This window comes from Chiloscyllium plagiosum, chromosome 16 (genome assembly GCF_004010195.1).
Source record: "Chiloscyllium plagiosum isolate BGI_BamShark_2017 chromosome 16, ASM401019v2, whole genome shotgun sequence".
Lineage (NCBI taxonomy): Eukaryota > Metazoa > Chordata > Chondrichthyes > Orectolobiformes > Hemiscylliidae > Chiloscyllium > Chiloscyllium plagiosum.
In genome coordinates this window covers 55,699,312-55,717,692 of record NC_057725.1, presented here as the reverse complement: position 1 = coordinate 55,717,692, position 18,381 = coordinate 55,699,312, and the positions used below count along the sequence as shown (strand labels likewise).

General features: G+C 41.9%; 1 protein-coding gene across 6 annotated transcripts in view; it reads left to right on the top strand.

The window, feature by feature from the left end:
• Positions 1–10,499: 10,499 nt before the first annotated feature.
• The window catches only part of pidd1 (p53-induced death domain protein 1), an 80,082-nt gene continuing 72,200 nt past the window's right edge, over positions 10,500–18,381 (top strand). For 4 of the 6 annotated variants that reach the window (XM_043706163.1, XM_043706160.1, XM_043706162.1 and 1 more), the window contains exons 1-2: positions 10,501–11,472; positions 15,349–15,409. The gene's annotated coding sequence lies outside the window, so the exon portion shown is untranslated. Of the gene's footprint in view, positions 11,473–15,348; positions 15,410–18,381 lie in introns of all 6 variants that reach the window. The other 2 variants (XM_043706164.1, XM_043706161.1) reach the window with 2 other exon arrangements.

The following is an 18,381-nucleotide window of genomic DNA, read 5'->3' as shown; positions in this document are numbered from 1 at the left end:
TGTAGGGAAGAGGTAGTCTCCCTAGTAGATACAGGGGCAGCACGGTCATCGCTGCATTTTAAACCAAAGAAAGTAGAAATGTTGACACAGTCAATTACTGTTTCTGGGGTGAAAGGGGAGGGATTTACTGTCCCAGTATTTGAACCTATGATGATAGAAGGTCCTAAGGATAGGGTCATAGGGGAACTGCTGTATATCCCTGATATAGGAAGTAACTTACTAGGGAGAGACTTAATTATCCTCTTAGGACTGGAGATTGGAATTCAGGAAAAAGAATTAGTTGTACAAATGGCAATGTTGACAGAGGATGTGGAGAGAGAGATAGACCCTATTGTATGGGCTAGAGAAGGGAATCGTGGAAAACTACAGATCCCTCCCCTTCTAATAAATTTAAAACGGAAAGGGGACATTGTCTGTGAGCAACAATATCCTATTTCCATAGAAGGTAAACGAGGACTGCAGCCAGTAATTGAAGGACTGATTAGAGATGGGCTGTTGGAGCCATGCATGTCTCCTTATAATACCCCAATTCTACCAGTGCGGAAATCTGATGGAACTTATCGATTGGTGCAGGATTTGAGAACATTAAATCGAATAGTACAGATCAGGCACCCAGTGGTGCCAAACCCCTATACGTTATTAAGTAAGATCCCTCATGACCACAAATGGTTTAGTGTGATAGATTTAAAGGATTCCTTTTGGGCCTGTCCCTTGGCGGAGGAAAGTAGGAACTTGTTCGCCTTTGAATGGGAAGACCCTAAGACAGGACAGAAACAGCAATACTGGTGGACTGTGCTCCCCCAGGGGTTTACGGAATCCCCGAATTTACTTTGACAGATGTTAGAACAAATATTGGAGAAATTTAGCAACCCCAAGGGGACTACCCTGTTGCAGTATGTAGACGACCTCTTAGTAACAGGAAAAAGAAGAGAAAGAGTAGTAGAAACCACTAACAAATTATTGAATTTCCTGGGTCAGCAAGGACTGCGATTATCTAAAAACAAATTACAATATGTGGAGCAAGAAGTAAAATACTTGGGACATTTAGTGAGTGAGGGCAAGCGAAAGATAAGCCCGGAACAGATAGAGGGAATAATGGGGATGCCACTGCCCAGCACTAAACGGGAGTTACGCAAATTTTTGGGTCTAACGGGATATTGCAGATTGTGGATAGATTCCTATGCTCAGAAGACTAGGAAATTATATCTCAAACTATTAGAGGGGGAGCCAAAATGTCTAAGTTGGGATGATGAGGAAAAAGAACTAGTTGAGAAACTCAAAAGAGATCTGATTCATGCCCCCGTGTTAGCCTTACCTTCCCTAGATAAACCTTTCCACCTCTTTGCTACCGTAGATAAGGGAGCGGCTTTGGGAGTATTAACTCAGGAGGTGAGGAGGGATGAGACAGCCAGTAGCATATCTTTCGAAGCTATTGGATCCAGTATCCTGGGGATGGCCTGAGTGTGTGCAGGCTGTGGCTGCCACTGCACTGTTGGTGGAGGAAAGCAGAAAGCTTACATTTGGGGGAGCCCTAGTAGTGAGCACCCCACACCAAGTGAGAACGATCCTAAACCAAAAAGCTGGGCGATGGTTGATAGACTCACGGATTCTGAAATATGAGGCGATATTAATAGAAAATGATGATCTAGTGTTGGTCACTGACAATTGTTTAAATCCAGCTGCCTTTCTTTGGAAAGGGGAAGGAGACTCTCCTCAGAATCCAGGACACGACTGCCTTGACATTATAGAATACCAAACTAAGGTCCGCATGGACCTGAGAGATGTTCCGCTTCATGCAGGGGCTAGACATTTTATAGACGGATCATCCTGGGTGACTGAAGGGAAAAGACATAATGGGTATGCAGTCGTAGATGGGACAAAAGGTAGTGTGGTGGAGGCAGGAAGGTTGCCAAATGGGTGGTCAGCTCAGACCTGTGAACTCTATGCATTGGAAAGAGCCCTTAGGGCATTAGAAAATAAAGAGGGAACAGTATACACTGACTCTAAATATGCATTTGGTGTTGTGCACACTTTCGGAAAGATATGGCAGGAAAGAGGACTAATCAATAGCCAGGGGAAGGAATTAGTTCATGAAGAATTGATTAAACGGGTCTTGGAATCCCTATTACTCCCCCGAGAGATAGCTGTAGTGCACGTAAATGGTCATCAGAAAGGAAATGAACCAGAAGTTAGGGGAAATAGATTAGCCGATGAAGTGGCTAAGGAACCCGCCCTGAACCCACAAGAAGTAGTGATTCATTCCCTAATACCTACTGTCCCAGGTCCTAGGGAAGCTCCTATATTTACTGAAAGAGAAGAAAAAGAATTGAGACATTTAGGGGCTGCAAAAACAGCAGACTGCCATTGGAGGTTACCTGATGGAAGGGAAACGTTAAACAAAATGATGATGCGAGAGATTATGGCTGTCCTACACCAAGGCAGTCATTGGGGAGTACAAGCAATGTGTGATTTAGTTCTTACGGAATTATGGATGTAAAGGAATATATACAATTGCTAATCAAATATGTGAGAGATGTATAATATGCAGAAAAGTAAATAAAAAAGTCTTGAGAAAACAGACCCCGGGAGGAAGAGACCCAGGATTGAGATCCTTCCAGAGTATACAAGTAGATTATACTGAACTACCCAGAGTAGGAAGATTAAAATATATGCTTGTCATAGTAGATCATCTATCTGGTTGGGTTGAGGCATACCCCCTAGCTACCGCCACTGCGAGTGGGGGGTCTAAAACAATATTAGAGCACATAATTCCCCGATATGGGTTAGTGAACTGTATAGATTCCGACCAAGGAACTCATTTTACCTCTAAAGTGTTACAGGGGGTAATGAAGGGGTTGGGAATTTCCTGGGAGTTCCATACTCCATGGCATCCGCCATCATCGGGAAGGGTTGAGAGAATGAACCAAACACTCAAACGACAGCTCTCTAAATTGATAATAGAAATCAGACTCCCTTGGAACCAATGTTTACCTATAGCTCTCTTGCGAGTACGAACAGCCCCAAGGAAAGATTTGGGACTATCCCCCTATGAAATTTTATTTGGATTACCTTATCTGGGAAACTAAAGAATTGTTTTTAAAGAACTATATACTGAGCTTGTCCTCCTCTTTGTCTTTCGTCAGGAAACAGGGTTTATTGGCACAGACTCCGCCCCTTGAATTCACCGGTGTTGGGAGTGGAGGAGGAGTAGACCAGGGTGTCTGAAAGGGAATAATCCTTGTGGAAATCGGACAATGGAGGGAGGGGAATGTGAGTCTGGTCATGGCTGGAGTTCACCGAAATAGGAGCTTCTGATTCTTTGGATGCGGAGGCTGCTGTGTGATAAATGGAGACCCTATCATTGTTGTGCAAGGGAAGGGAAAGGGTGAGGACAGAAGTATGGGAGATGGGTCAAACACAACTAAAAACCGTATCAACCACAGTTGTTGTAATCATCATTTGAGGAGTAAGGTAGACATTTCTAAGGCCCCCCCCTATGGAAGGTGGCATCACAACAGATGCAAATGAGACAGAGAAACTTGGAGAATGGGATGGAGTCCTTACAGGAAGCAAAGCACAAGGTTGTATATTTGAGGTAACTGTGGCAGTCAGTGGGTTTGTAATGGATATCGGTAGCCAGCCCTTCCTCAGAAATGGAAACAGAGATGTCAAGAAAGGGATTAACAAGTCAGAGATAGACCTGATAAAGGCAAGGGCAAAGTGGAAATTGGAAGCAAAATTGATTAGTTTTTCCAAAACTTGGTGGGGGGGGGGGGGGGGGGGCAGCACCTATGAGATACAATTAAATGAAACATTTGGGATTGAAATGAAAGCAAATGAGAAGGATTTCTTGGGCTGTTGTTTTCGAATTAGCGTAGGACAGGGAGAATGGGCGGAACTACTGGGTAATAAGATACAACCTTTCACCCCTCCCGATGATCCTAAAGTAGTAAAAATTATAGAGGTAAAGGACTTGAAACAGACCATCGAAATAGAAACTGGGTACGGGGATCCAAATTCCTGGGTTGAATGGGTAAAGTATACTGTAAAAAGTCTGAACAAAAGCAATTGCTATGCATGTGCTTCCGGTAGGCCAGTGGCCCAGGTGGTTCCCTTTCCGCTTGGGTGGAAGCGAGACAGGAAGGGCATGAAATGTATGATAGCCCTGCATCAGGATGAGACTGCATGGAATGATAGGAATTGTACCTCCCTATCTCTGATGTTCCCTCCCTTGGAGAAGAAAGATGCAAAAGTCCCCCCCACATTTTCCGCCGCAGTTGGAAATCACACGTCATGTGTGCACAGGCGAGGTACAAGTCGGTCGAGAGATTTGGGGGAGCTGAAATTATGTACAGAGATTAAGAATGTTACCAAAATGGAGAAGGGAGGGAACTACTCAGCACTAAAGATTCCCCGAGCGGATCTGTGGTGGTACTGTGGAGGCAAAATATTGAGACCCACGCTACCTCCCGATTGGAAAGGGATATGTGCAATTGTACAATTGGCAATTCCATTTACCCTGCCATTTGAGAAGGAAAAGATAGTAGGGAAAAGGGGAAGGGGTAAGAGATTATTGTTAGACACTTCTTTCAATGACAGGATTTATCTCGATTCGGTAGGAGTCCCTAGGGGAGTACCTGATGAATTCAAGGCTCGGAACCAGATTGCAGCAGGCTTTGAGTCAGCTCTCTTTTGGTGGGTAACAATTAATAAAAATGTAGATTGGATAAATTACATTTTCTATAATCAACAGCGATTTATAAATTATACAAGAGATGCGGTTAAAGTAATATCAGAACAGCTTGATGCGACAAGTAGGATGGCATGGGAAAACAGAATGGCCCTTGATATGATTTTAGCAGAAAAAGGGTGTGTGTGTGATGTTAAGAGGAAGCTGTTGTACCTTTTTTCCTAATAACACTGCACCTGATGGTTCAATTACTTGGGCCTTGAGGGGATTGACTACCTTAGCAGAGGAACTGGCTGAGAATTCAGGAGTAGACACATCTCTCACGGGATGGCTTGAATCATGGTTTGGAAGATGGAAGGGGGTGGAGGTTTCTATCCTTACTTCCCCAATAGTAGTAGTTGGGGTATTGGTGGCCATTGGCTGTTGTATCATACCCTGTATACGAGGGCTCACCCAAAGACAGATTGAAACAGCCTTGATGAAACAGATGCCCCGAAAAGGGAATCAGACAGAGGAACTTTATCGACTAAATGATGAGGAGATGAGTGAGATCAAAATGGATGAAATCTCCGGAATGATGCTAGTGAATTTCGGGGGCGATGTTTAAAAAAAAATGCAGAAGGTAATAAATGGTAACAAAAGAAAAAGGGGAAATTGTGGGATATAGGTAAATGTTACTTCTGCAGTTCTGCAATTATAATTTCTGATACAAAGTAACGGAACTCACATCAGTGTGTGGTTGTTTTGGCCGGGAGCTGAGTCAACAAGAATGGAAACTATGTGGAGGAAATATATAATTGTTTTTGTATTAGCTAAAATTGTATGTCAGCATGAAATGTGATTGCAAAACAATGGTAGATATTATGGGCAAATAGATAAGATGTTATGAGGGGATGAAGTTAGGCCAGATACGCCTGTACAAATAGTAGGTATGAACATCTGTTCCCCACTTTTACAGAGACACAGGAACAAACCCTAATTAAAGAGGTCATAGGGATCAGAGTGGCTTCGGGAGAAGCCAGATGGAAAGAGTAGATACTGATGAAGAAAGAATATGCCTAACAATGACCTGCAGCGGGATGAGGTCAAATGGCCTTGTGAGGCCAGAGTAAAGCATTTTGTCACAGACAAGGCCGGAAAAGGCAAGAGATAAGCAGGAGTGGTGGGACCAGTCTTAGGGAAGTGGAGGATGTAAACAGGGGGGGAAACAATGAAATAAGAAAAAAATATGTAGGAACCAAATTATATAAATATCGAGAGTTTGTTGAATTTGGTGTGTATGTCCTCTGCCTTGCTTGGCACTGGACATCACACCCACTTGCAAGTGTAAAAATAAAGGACACTACTGATTCAGATTTTGTCTCGGACTGCAATTATTGAAGTGTGTGAGCTTTGTTTCTCACAGTCCGTTGCTCTGAAAGCTAGTGTTCCAAATACACACCTGTTGGACTATAACCTGCTATTGTGATTTTTTAAAAACTTTGTCTACCCCAGTCCAACACTGGCTCCTCCACATCATATATCCATGGTGTTCCCCGACAGTCACACGACCCATCGTATGTGAAGGCTCTGTGCAAACCAAGATATCATAAACCAATACTTAACACAAAGATACATCGACGTGAGTATTTTTACCAGGAAAACTCTATTTAGGATTGCAAGGGAACCAGTAAAAGATGCAATTTGGCCATTATTCTTAAGCTTACTTTATTGTTAATGACTTGCTGTGAAGATTGTCTCAAGAGAAAGATTGAGAGCCACAGGGTCTTCCAACACCTCAACTTTGCATGGAGGTTTTGCTGACTGAACAAAAGCTTGCATCTTGAACAATACGCCTTCCTTGAAATTAAACAGCTAACCTCATCAATATTCTTGTATTGCTGAGACATTGTTAGATTTATGAAATGAAATTTATGTTATTACAATAGAAGACATTGTAGTTTACAACTTTCATGGTGACAGAAAGTAACAAAATTTAAGTTTACAAGGATGTTGCCAGGGTTGGAGGATTTGAGCTATAGGGAGAGGCTGAACAGGCTGGGGCTGTTTTCCCTGGAGTGTCGGAGGCTGAGGGGTGACCTTATAGAGGTTTACAAAATTATGAGGGATATGAATAGGGTAAATAGGCAAAGTCTTTTCCCTGGTGTCAGGGAGTCCAGAACTAGAGGGCATAGGTTTAGGGTGAGAGGGGAAAGGTATAAAAGAGACCTACGGGGCAACTTTTTCACGCAGAGTGGTACGCGAATGAATGAGCTGCCAGAAGTAGTGGTGGAGGCTGGTACAATTGCAACATTTAAGAGGGGTATACGAATAGGAAGGGTTTGGAGGGAAATGGGTCGGGTGCTGGCAGGTGGGATTAGATTGGGTTGGGATATCTGGTCGGCGTGGACGTCTTTCTATGCTGTACGTCTCTATGACTCTAAGTACCCCAAGTGCTGGCATGCATGGGTGCTGCGCATGGAGCTAATCACACCCAGAACCATCCTGTCCCCATGCCATGAATGCATTTGTTTTAGGAAAAAATATTCAAAATTTTGCGTTTGCCAACTTTGGGAGTTCAGTGCTCAGTGTTTCCTTTTACATCACATTGAACTTCTAAGTTTAAACATATACATTACACTCACCAAAGTAACAAGGTGGGAAATCAGTTCACTTCTCCATCCTCCAAGTCCATATCACCTGGAGTATTTCCTTGTGCAGGAGTCTGATGTGAGAATTGTGAACTATTCCTGCCAGTCCAACTGTTAAACCTGAAACTATAGGTTTTCATGGGTCAGTAGCAAGCCTGACCCACATTTTTGCCTGGTACCTTACTCTAACCATGATTCCACACATTGTGCTGCAGAGTACAATTGATAATAATGCCTCTAGCTTCCCTTCCAGCATGTGCCATCAACTACAGCTGGTCTGCCTTTGCAATTCACCTGCCGCTCCACAGAAGCAATGATAAATGGTTTACTCGGGTCCCGGCTAGGTTAGGTACCATGTGACCTCCCGCACGTTCACTTAAGCAGTTTATTTACATAAAGACACAGGATCTTAACAGTCGGTGAATAGGCACTGGTTGGTGATCCATGGCATTTTCAAGTTAGACAAATTTTAAGAATCAAGCAAATTTTATCTGCATTTTAAAAACATTTTCCTGCAGATTTTCGACAAAATTAGAAACATCAAAGAATAGCTTGTTTTGTAATATTGGATTGACAAGTAAGAATGTTGCGAGCAATTTATTGTTTAGTGATATAATGAGATGATTCACCTTTATATTGCTCACTATGATGACGAGCTCAATTAAAATGATCAAAAAGAAAAAGGCCTACTTCTTTAAACTTCAATTCAAGTTTACAGAAACTAAAAGGCAAGTGTTATGCCATTTCACCAGTATAGTTTCAACAGGCAGTTAGCTGCTGCATTAAATACAGTAGTAGTGTGGGATATCAAATGATAGCTTATCACTACAGAGGGCAAATAGTCCATAAACCTACTCAAGTAATGATGAACAGGTGCTGGTGTTGGACTTGGGTGGACAAAGTTTAAAAATCAGAGTCTCGATTAGAGTGGTGCTGGAAAAGCACAGCAGGTCAGGCAGCATCCGAGGAGCAGGAAAATCAATGTTTCGGGCAAAAGCCCTTCATCAGGAATGCCCGAAACGTTGATTTTCCTGCTTCTCGCATGCTGCCTGACCTGCTGTGCTTTTCCAGCACCACTCTAATCTAGACTCTGATCTCCAGCATCTGCAGTGCTCACTTTTGCAAAAGTTAAAAAATCACAACACCAGGTTACAGTCCGAATGGTTTATTTGGAAGTACTAGCTTTTGGCGCACTGCTCATTCGGCAGGTAGCTGTGAAGCAGGATTATGAATTCGGTGTCTTATGATCCTGCTTCACAGCACCCTGATGAAGGAGCAGTGCTCCGAAAGCTAATATTTCCAAATAAACCTATTGGAGTATAACCTAGTGTTGTGATTTTAAATCTTATGCAAGTAAGTTCTCGCCTTATTTTTAAGGAAGAAAACTTGTTAGAAAGGATATATAATTGATGGATCAATATAACAACGGGGTGTTCAGCAAGTTAAAAAAATTGACTTGTTTACAGTCTAGGTTGACAACATCTCACAAAAAGACATGTCTCAAGGTAGACTCATTGGACTTGAAACTGACTATTTCTCTCTCTTTCAGATGTTGCCAGACTTGCTGAGTTTCTCCAACACACTTACACAACCAATTTGCAAGTGTTGCATATGACATCTGGAGAGAAGGGCAGAGACATCATCTTTGAGCTATGGTTGCTTGTCTTGAAAACATGGCTTTGTTTTCAAATTTCAAAATGACCTGTCCATTTAGGTATGAGCTGAAAAATGTGTTGCTGGTAAAGCGCAGCAGGTCAGGCAGCATCCAAGGAGCAGAAGAATCGACGTTTCGGGCATGAGCCCTTCTTCGGGAATGAGGAGGGTGTGCCCAGCAGGCTAAGATAAAAGGTGGGGAGGGGCATTGGGAATGCGATAGGTGGAAGGAGGTTAAGGTGAGGGTGATACGCCGGAGAGGGGGTGGGGATGGAGAGGTCAGGACCTCTCCACCCCCACCGCTTCTCCGGCCTATCACCCTCACCTTAACCTCCTTCCACCTATCGCATTCCCAACGCCCCTCCCCCAAGTCCTTCCTCCCTCCCTTTTATCTTAGCCAGCTCGGCACACCCTCCTCATTCCCGAAGAAGGGCTTATGCTCGAAACGTCGATTCTCCTGCTCCGCTGCGCTTTTCCAGCAACACATTTTTCAGCTCTGATCTCCAGCATCTGCAGTCCTCACTTTCTCCCATTTAGGTCTGAACTAAGTTTGTTCTCTCCTCCATCCACCCTTCACCCCACCCCCTAAACAAACACATCTTGGGATACAGTTTGCAAGCCAAGGTTAGCTTTCAGATTGTCATTACACCCAGATTTGGAATATCTGGCAATGCAGGTTCCTGTGTTCAGCTGGCTATGGAGTACTGCCTCCACATCCACCAATTATCCACAGAAACTGTGTGATTAATTCAGGAAAGCTTTATGCATGCTGTCAATGCCAGATACACAGTACTTTGCCAGAATCCCCATATTGGGACTGGTAACGGATGTTACCAAATCCCAGAAAGCAAAGATTGAACATTCTAGTTGTTTAGTATGATTTATATAGGTAGTCCAAGGAGTGTGCCCATAAAGTAGTGATACGAGAACCAATCACACTGACAAAGTTATACATTACCAAGTGCTAAATTATCATACATGTGTTCAATTTCTGCAAATTACTAGTAATTTTGTGTAACAAGAAAAGCCTTGAAAGATTGATTGTCCAATTTACAACTTCAGAGATGCCAGAGTGATGAAATGGAGTCCTCTTGCAATACATCTTAGTGAGTGGGTAGATGTAATGTTTTCTATGGTCTGGGACTCATGCTCACCATCACATAATTATCCCTCATCTTCCATCTGCTATGGCCCAAGATGTGTTTTGAGTGAGTGCTGACTACTACTAGGACAGTTATGACATGCCTTTTAAAAGAATGATTTGGAGATGCCGGTGTTGGACTGGGGTGTACAAAGTTAAAAGTCACACAATACCAGGTTATCGTCCAACAGGTTTAATTGGAAGCACACGAACTTTCGGAGCGCCGCTCCTTCATCAGGACAATCACCTCATGAAGGAGCGTCACTCCGAAAGCTAGTGTGCCTCCAATTAAACCTGTTGGACTATAACCTCGTGTTGTGATTTTTAACTTTTAAAAGAATACCGCCCGCTCCCCACAATGATGATTCTGCAGCAAATGGCAGATGAATTAATGTGGAACAGCCCTGGGCATCACCCAATTAGAGTGAGTTTACACCTTATCACTGCCTTCATGGCAGCTTATGTAACTACAAATCCACGATTTACAGCTGGTGGCTGCGTTAGCGTGAGGCACGGTTGCAATTACTCTTACTCCTAATGACTTTTTTCAGTTGAGAATATTATACCAACATATTAATAAGGCAAACTTGTTACAAGTTTATTAATCAGTGAAACGCATATGCTAATGTTTATACTGCATACATGGAGTTCATTCGGCCCATAGGGTCCCTTTAGGCTAATACAAGCTATTCCGTTTAATCTACTCTTACAGCTGGTCATCCCTAACCCTGAAGCCGGTGCCGAACCTCAAGTGCACACGCAACCAACATAGCAATTCCAGAACGATCCGGTCTGGGTCTTTTGCTCGGTGTACACAAATATAAAAGAAACAGATTTGCCAGAACTCTAGCTTGTTCAGGCGCCATTGGCTAAGGCAGTGGCGCGAGAACTTGTGTATCCTGGTCTGAAGGCTTGGTGACTTACCATCTGTCAATCTGAGAGCGCTCAGGTGCAGTTCACGGTAGAGAGAGTCCATTGCTCAGACAGGGAAGCCCGATACTGGGGAGTCAGTGAAACCTTCAGTTCATCGGCCCTGACCAGTGGAGAGAGCTCGGGAGCAAAGGTGTGGAACGTTTGTAATGTCTTAACATTCTAGCGATGGAACGTCGGAAAGTTGCAACATTCTATCAACGGAACTTTGCAACATAGTAACTTGGTTGTTTGGACACTGCCGTGAGGCGGGAAGAAATGACTTCGCAGGCGCTTTCCAATAATTTGGTGAGACAACAGTATAACCACATCCCGCAATCACCCGGACACTGCCATAACCCATCCGGAGCCGTTTCATTTTTGGAGGACAAAAAAAACTTTCGACAAACCGCCCAGATGCCACTGAGTCTTCCGCTCGGTGTGAGTTTGTAAGTTGGTGTGCTGACAAGTCATCGGGGGGGAAAAAAAAATCTCCACTTTCTTTTCCTCTTCGCCACTTCTTGATCCGAAACTTTTAAATAGGCCAAACGCTTCGGTCTGCTTTCAAAGGAGCTCGCGATTTAAGTGTGTATTTTAAAACAATTGTAATAATCTGTGCTAAAGTGTGCATAACTTTCAGTGGAGGGTGAAGTATTACTGACTTCCGGACTTAAGACATTGATGATTTTTTTAGGGCTATTCTCCCCTGTTTAGAGTAAAGTAAGTTTTTTTGTGGCGTTGGGGGCAGGGAATTAAAAGAAACTGGCTTAGTGTTAACTTGCATTAACATGGCGCCTTTAATGGAAACAATTCTTTCAGCTCTATGATCAAGCACGAGGAAAACAAGAGATTACAGGGCGAAACGAAGCTCGGTCGAGAAGATTCATTGTGACAATAAATGAACTTAAGCTTTTGTGCGTAGGGACACTTCAAATTAATTACTTTACAATTAATATAGTCAATGTAGAAAATAAATATAATAGGCAAATATGGTAACCAATTTTTACACATTAATTGTTGATTTCGGCACCTTTAATGTTCTTTGGTATTACTGGTGAACTTCCCATCTTTGCTAGCGGTGCTACCTGCTTAAAAACTGACCTTCCGACCAGTATTCGTGCTGTCAATAACATGGTCTATTTCTTTCTCGGTAATATCACCTAACTTCGTCCTTTCTTCGATTCATCTGTTGCTGAATCCCTCTTGTTTAACTTTTCTTAAAAGAAACTGCAAATTTTGACTAATACCATAAACACGTGACCAGACTCAATAAGCTTGAGTTCAGCCAAAACTCTGCTGCACACATATTAATAAAGTTGTCAAAGTCTCAAAGGGCCACATTAGCGAGAAATGACTGGCGGCAACTTCATCTGAAGGTCGCCACACTTGAAACAAGGAGTGGTTGTGAAGGTAATCTCAGCCACTGTGAGAATTGAACCTGTGCTGTTTGCATCATTCTGCATCACAGACAGCTGACCAATCCCCTTGCCTGCAGTTGATTCTAATGAGAGAACAACTTAATGCCTTAACGTATATCATGTCTCATAAACGCATTGTCCCTCCCTTGATGTGAAGGGCAGTGCTTGTCACTGGCCACCCGGGTGTTTTTCTATCTTCCTGGTGGTGGAATTTGAATAAAGATTCGTGCACTTTGTGTCTTCCACTGTGTCTCCCACCTGCACACACAAACCATGGGTGCTGGGGATAAAATAAGCACTACTGCAGTTAGGCGGTAGCGTGGGGTTAAGTTATAGAAAATAAAAAGAAGAATAAAAAAAAATAAAAATAAAATAAGCACTACCGCACTTAGGTGGTAGTGTGGGGGTTAAAATAAAAACTAAAAAAAAATAAACGCATTATCCCTGTTATTAATCAACACATCGCGCAAGTTGTATCTGAACTTTGTTGTGGACTCACTTTATGATCTCCAGATCTGACCTCTTGCTTAACTCTGATTTTCGTTTATCCGGTGCTACTGGATGGATCTAAAGGTGTCTTGGGCCTAAGCTCTGAATTTCCTCCCAAACCCTTTCATCTTACTTTCTGCCTTTCAAGTTCTGCCTAAAATCCATCTCTCAGGGCAACCAATCTCAAATATAAACAGGAGGTGCTGGAGAAATTAAGCAGGTCTGATCTCATCTGTGGAGAGAGAGAAACAGCATTAATGTGGGTACAATATGGGTGATCTTTGGACAAACTGGTTTTAGTTTTGGCACTCATTTCAGTTCTGAAAAATAATTTTTCAGAAAACCCAATGTTACTGTTGATGCACAGATGTTGCCACAGCTAAGTTTCTATAGCAGCACTTTGTTTTTATTTCAGATCCCTGGCTTCCACTTTGCTTCTAATCTCTCCGTATTTGGCTTATTTTCAAGTTTTGTTCATTAATGTCCCCATAAAATGCTTTTGCCATTTTGTCACATAGAAAGTACTATATACTGGAAATGAAAATTGTTGTTGAGTGGTGAGGAAGGTTGCAGAGGTGGATACAAGTGATTGTTCATTGTCATGGATAGGAGGCAGGTTTTAAAGGTTTGAATATGCCAAGATGGCTCATGCTGTAACTGTACCTGAGAGTGGCTGGGAAGGGGAATGAAGCTGATGGCATGTGAATGATGACTGAAGGCGGTGTCTTTGAACTGATATTGAGCCAGAGAATGTTATAATCAGCGCAAGATTTTAAGTTGACTAATCAATGTGACAGAAGTGAAGTGATGAAGGTTTCTGAGATGTGAAGGGATACAGCGAATTGCATAAAAACATATCATTTACCAGGAGTGTTTTATTTGTGTTTGATAAACTGGATAGTGCAATTGCAAATTTGTATTTTAAGTTTTTGTTTTATTAATCACATTGAGGGATGTGAGTGCTGTGAAACAGAATATCTTCCATTTCACAGGTTCATTTCCAGAATTGAGCATTGCCTTTACTTCATTACCTTTGCACTATCAGACAGCTTGCCCATCCTCCAGCCCTGCATAATGGTAGCGTTCTGTAACCTAGGTTTGAGAAAGTCACCAGCCCCTTTTTCCAGTCCATAACCACTCGACTTCATTCTCCTTCTCAGTCAATTGCAGGTTGTACCAGAGTGTGTGTATTTTAGCTATGTTTTTGCCTCCTTAACCTCTTGTCAAAGGTCACTAAAGCAACATAAGCTTTCACTCACAATTGGTTTTAAATCAAGGTCATAGAATCATAGAGATGTACAGTACAGAAACAGACCCTTCAGTCCAACTCGTCCATGCCGACCAGATATCCCAACTCAATCTAGTCCCATCTGCCAGCATCGTGTAGGGATATGTTATGACCCATCTCCAGGGTGGGTGGGAATTGAACTCAGATTTTTGGGCTCAGACGTAGAGACACTACTGCCGCACTCCAAGACCCTCAGCTTGCCCTTGTGTATTGCCTTTAATGTAAGCAAGAGGAGGATCTGCCAAAACCACACTAACAACTGTTCAGCATAATAAAACTGCAGGGGAAACTTCTTGAACAGAAAACAATTAGTGAAGAAATTTAGTTTTGATTGAGAAAATAAGGGTTAGTTATTGAAACTCAGCACAATTCTTTGTGGAAAATGCACTGGATTAACTTAAAATTCATTGCAGTATTGGAGAGGGTTGATCAGGATAAGATAATGTTGTGTATATAAACTTTCCACAGCATTTCAGAAAGCATTGCATAATAGATTTGTCAACAAATTTACAAACTGTGACATTAACGGGACTGAGGCAGCATGTCTACAAAACTTTTAAGTTACAAAAAGCAGTGTACATGCTTATTTTTCAAACTGGAGAGTGATTTTTCAATAGTGCCCCTCAGGATTTCTATTATAATAACTGATTTTATTTTTCATGTACATTCACGGCCTGGACATGGACATACAGCGTATAATTTCAAAGGGTGGGAGGTTGTAGGGGTCTGAGCAACATGGACTTTGGCAGAATCAGACAAGAAGGATGAGGATGAGGCCCATTTTGACATTGGGACCATCAACTATGCTTTTAACTGGTAGTGTGGCGAGAATTGTGAAGAAATTAATTATGGTCAGATCATTTAGGAGTGAAAATTTAAAGTAAGTAGTTATGCTAAAAGTTAAAGGAAGGTCTGACCACTGTGTTAAGTTCTGGAGTTGTTTTCTTTAAAGTAGTGAAGAATTGGGGTGACTGGATAGAGAGGTTCAAAGTCATGAAAAACTCAGATCATTGAGGCTGGTCAGGTCTGTGGGACAAGGTGGAATAATTGAGTGAATGTAAGGACAATCTCATGGACAGGATGAGTTTGATTATCCGTCTTAACATCTACTTATGCTCTTTTGGTTTCAGATTCCATTTGATAATGCTCCTGTGAAGCATCTCAGGATCACCTTGAAGGATCTATGCAAATGTAAGTTCCTGTTATTACAGCTGTTGCTTGCTATTTTTGATTTTTTTTTTGCATTTGGTGGTTGAGGTTGACTAGGAGCTGGAATGATAATGTCCAAATTCAATGCATAAGACACTCTTACAACCAGATGCCAGAGGAGATTTTTATCCTATTATGTGTCAGCCTTGGTTCACTGCCATCACTTTCCAAGGTATGTTCCCTCTCCAGAGACAGAACTGCAACAGTATTGATTGCCACTTGTCTGAAGTACTGAGTGAGTGCTATGGTACTACAGGTGGACTACATTAAAAGCACTTTACCTGAACACAGATTTTTAAAAATAGTTGATTTCAAGGTACATGTAGAAGGAAATTAGTGTGATCTTATTCCGATTATGTAAACAATAATGCAGAATGACCATGTCGAGGACCTGAATATCAAAGGATTTTTGATTTTAAGGACAGGCAGACAGAGAAAAATGGGGTGCAGTTGTGCTGGTAATAAAGATGATGTGGAGGTGCTGGTTTTGGACTGGGGTGGACAAAGTTAAAATTCACACAACACCAGGTCATAAATCCAACAGGTTTATTTGGAAATACAAGCTTTTGGAGCGCTGCTCCTTCGTTAGGTAGCTAACCTAGTGTTGGGTAATAAAGATGGGATTGGGATAAAGGTATACAACGGTATTACCATTTATGGATTTGGGTGTTTAGAACAAAAGCAGATACATTTTTAAGCCATCAGGTTGGCATTTGGAAAAGTGACTAAATACAGAATTTTTAAAAAAACATGTGATTTAGTCTGTGCCGAGTCAAATACCTGTGGTGATAAATGATGAAGGATTTCTACAGCTGAGTTTAAGACACACAGGCAATGATCAGAGGGGACTGGTGGTTTATTTCAAGTTCAGTTCATAGGAATCAGGCTTGTGTTTCATGCTAGGAGAAGAATCTGGTTTTAATTGAGAACAGCAGTCACACCCTGGCAGAGGTGTTTTCGTTTTGTCAAGTTTCCAGCTGTAAGAGTTTGCAGAGAAGATTTCCACCGATCAGAATTGAAAAGAGATTTTGGGGATCAGAACTGGGAAGAACCTTTTTAAAACTGTTTCACCAGTCCCTGATGAAAACTTGAAAGAGTGGGTTAAGAAATTAAAGCTTTAAGATTTTTCTGGGATTGAGTATCTGAAAACATTATTGCTTGGAGGAAGGATATATTTGTGTTTTACTATTTATATTAATATCTTTTTAAATTGACCTATGTATACATTTAAATAGCTTTACTTTTCTCCTTTTGATTAGTAAATTTGTGTGTTGTCTTAGATTAGTAACCTATTATAAAGGATGGGATAAAAGGACAGTTGGATAATAATAATCAGATCAGGCATAGTCAACATGGATTTGTGAATGGGAAATCATGTGTAGAGCTCATGGAATTTTTTTAAGGGTGCTACCAACAGAATTTATAAAGAGGAGTTGATGGATGAAATACAGTTAGATTTTCAAAAAGGGTTTGAAAATGTCCTTACAGGAGATTGGCTAGCAAATGTGAAGTACATGGGAGAGAGATTATATTCTGGCATGGATTAAGAATTGGTTAACTGGCAGAAATCAAATGGTCCATTTTCCTTTTGGTTGGTTCATAAGGTGCTACAAGGATCAGCACTTGTACCCCCAGCTGTTAACAATCTGTGTCAATCATTTGGATGTGAGGACTAAACATAATATTTTCAGGTTTGCGAAGACACAAAGTTCATGTACTGTCAGGAAGATGCATAGTGGCTTCAAGAGAATTTGAAGAAACAGTTAATAGGCAAGAAGAAGCCAGATCGAATATGATGTAAAAAAATCGTGAGTCATCCACTTTGGTCGGAAGAACAAATTTGCAGGGTATTCCCTAAGTGGTAAGAGGTTGGGAAATGTAGATGTACAAATGGACTTGGACGTTTTGGAATAAATCACTGAAGGCTAGGACGTGGTGCCACAAGGTGTTGGGAAGGCTAATGGAGTGTTGATCTTTATTACAAGAGGATTTGAATACAGGAGTAGCAAAGTCTTGCTGCAATTGTATGGAGCCTACGTTATATTGCACACAGAAAGGTGTGTACAGATTTGGTCCCCTTACCTTAGAAAGGAGATTGCTGTTGAGGGAGTTTATCATACAGTCACCAGACTTGTTCTTGTGATGGCAGGACTGTCCTATGAATAGATAGGAGAAACACAGCCTGCATTCTTTTTGGTTTCAAAGATTCAGAGGTGACCTATTGAAACCTGCAAAATGTTTGAAGGGATAGACAGGGTAGATGCATGTGAGATGTTGGCTCTAGCTGGGGACTAGAGAACCAAGAGACACAATTTATAAAGTGGAGATGCCACTTAGGACAGTAATGAGAAGAATTCTTTTTTAAATCCAGAGGATTGTGAATCTTTGAAAATCTGTACCGCAGAGGACTGTGAAAGCTGAGCTAGTGTTTATGTTTAAAGTAAAATTTCTAAATGTAAAGGGTTGGTGGGGCGGAAAAAGGCATTGAAGAGGATGATCAACCATGATCAAATTGCAGGGTGGAGCAGGCTCAGTAGACAATGATCTGCCACTCCTCCTTTGTTATTTGCTCCTATTGGTATAAGTCAGCACCTGTGACAGCTCCTTCCAAACAGTAAACTCCTACCACCTAGAAAGACAAGGAAGTAGTTACCAAGAATACTAACCACACGCTACCTGCAGGTTTCCCTCCAAGCCACAGATCATGCTGAAATGGAACTATATTCTTGTTCCTTCATTGTCATTGTCACAAAATTCTAGAACTACTCTGTTGACAGGGTGTAAAAACAATGACTGCAGATGCTGGAAACCAGATTCTGGATTAGTGGTGCTGGAAGAGCACAGCAGTTCAGGCAGCATCCAAGGAGCTTCGAAATCGACATTTCGGGCAAAAGCCCTTCATCAGTAATAAAGGCAGTGAGCCTGGAGCGTGGGGAGATAAGCTAGAGGAGGGT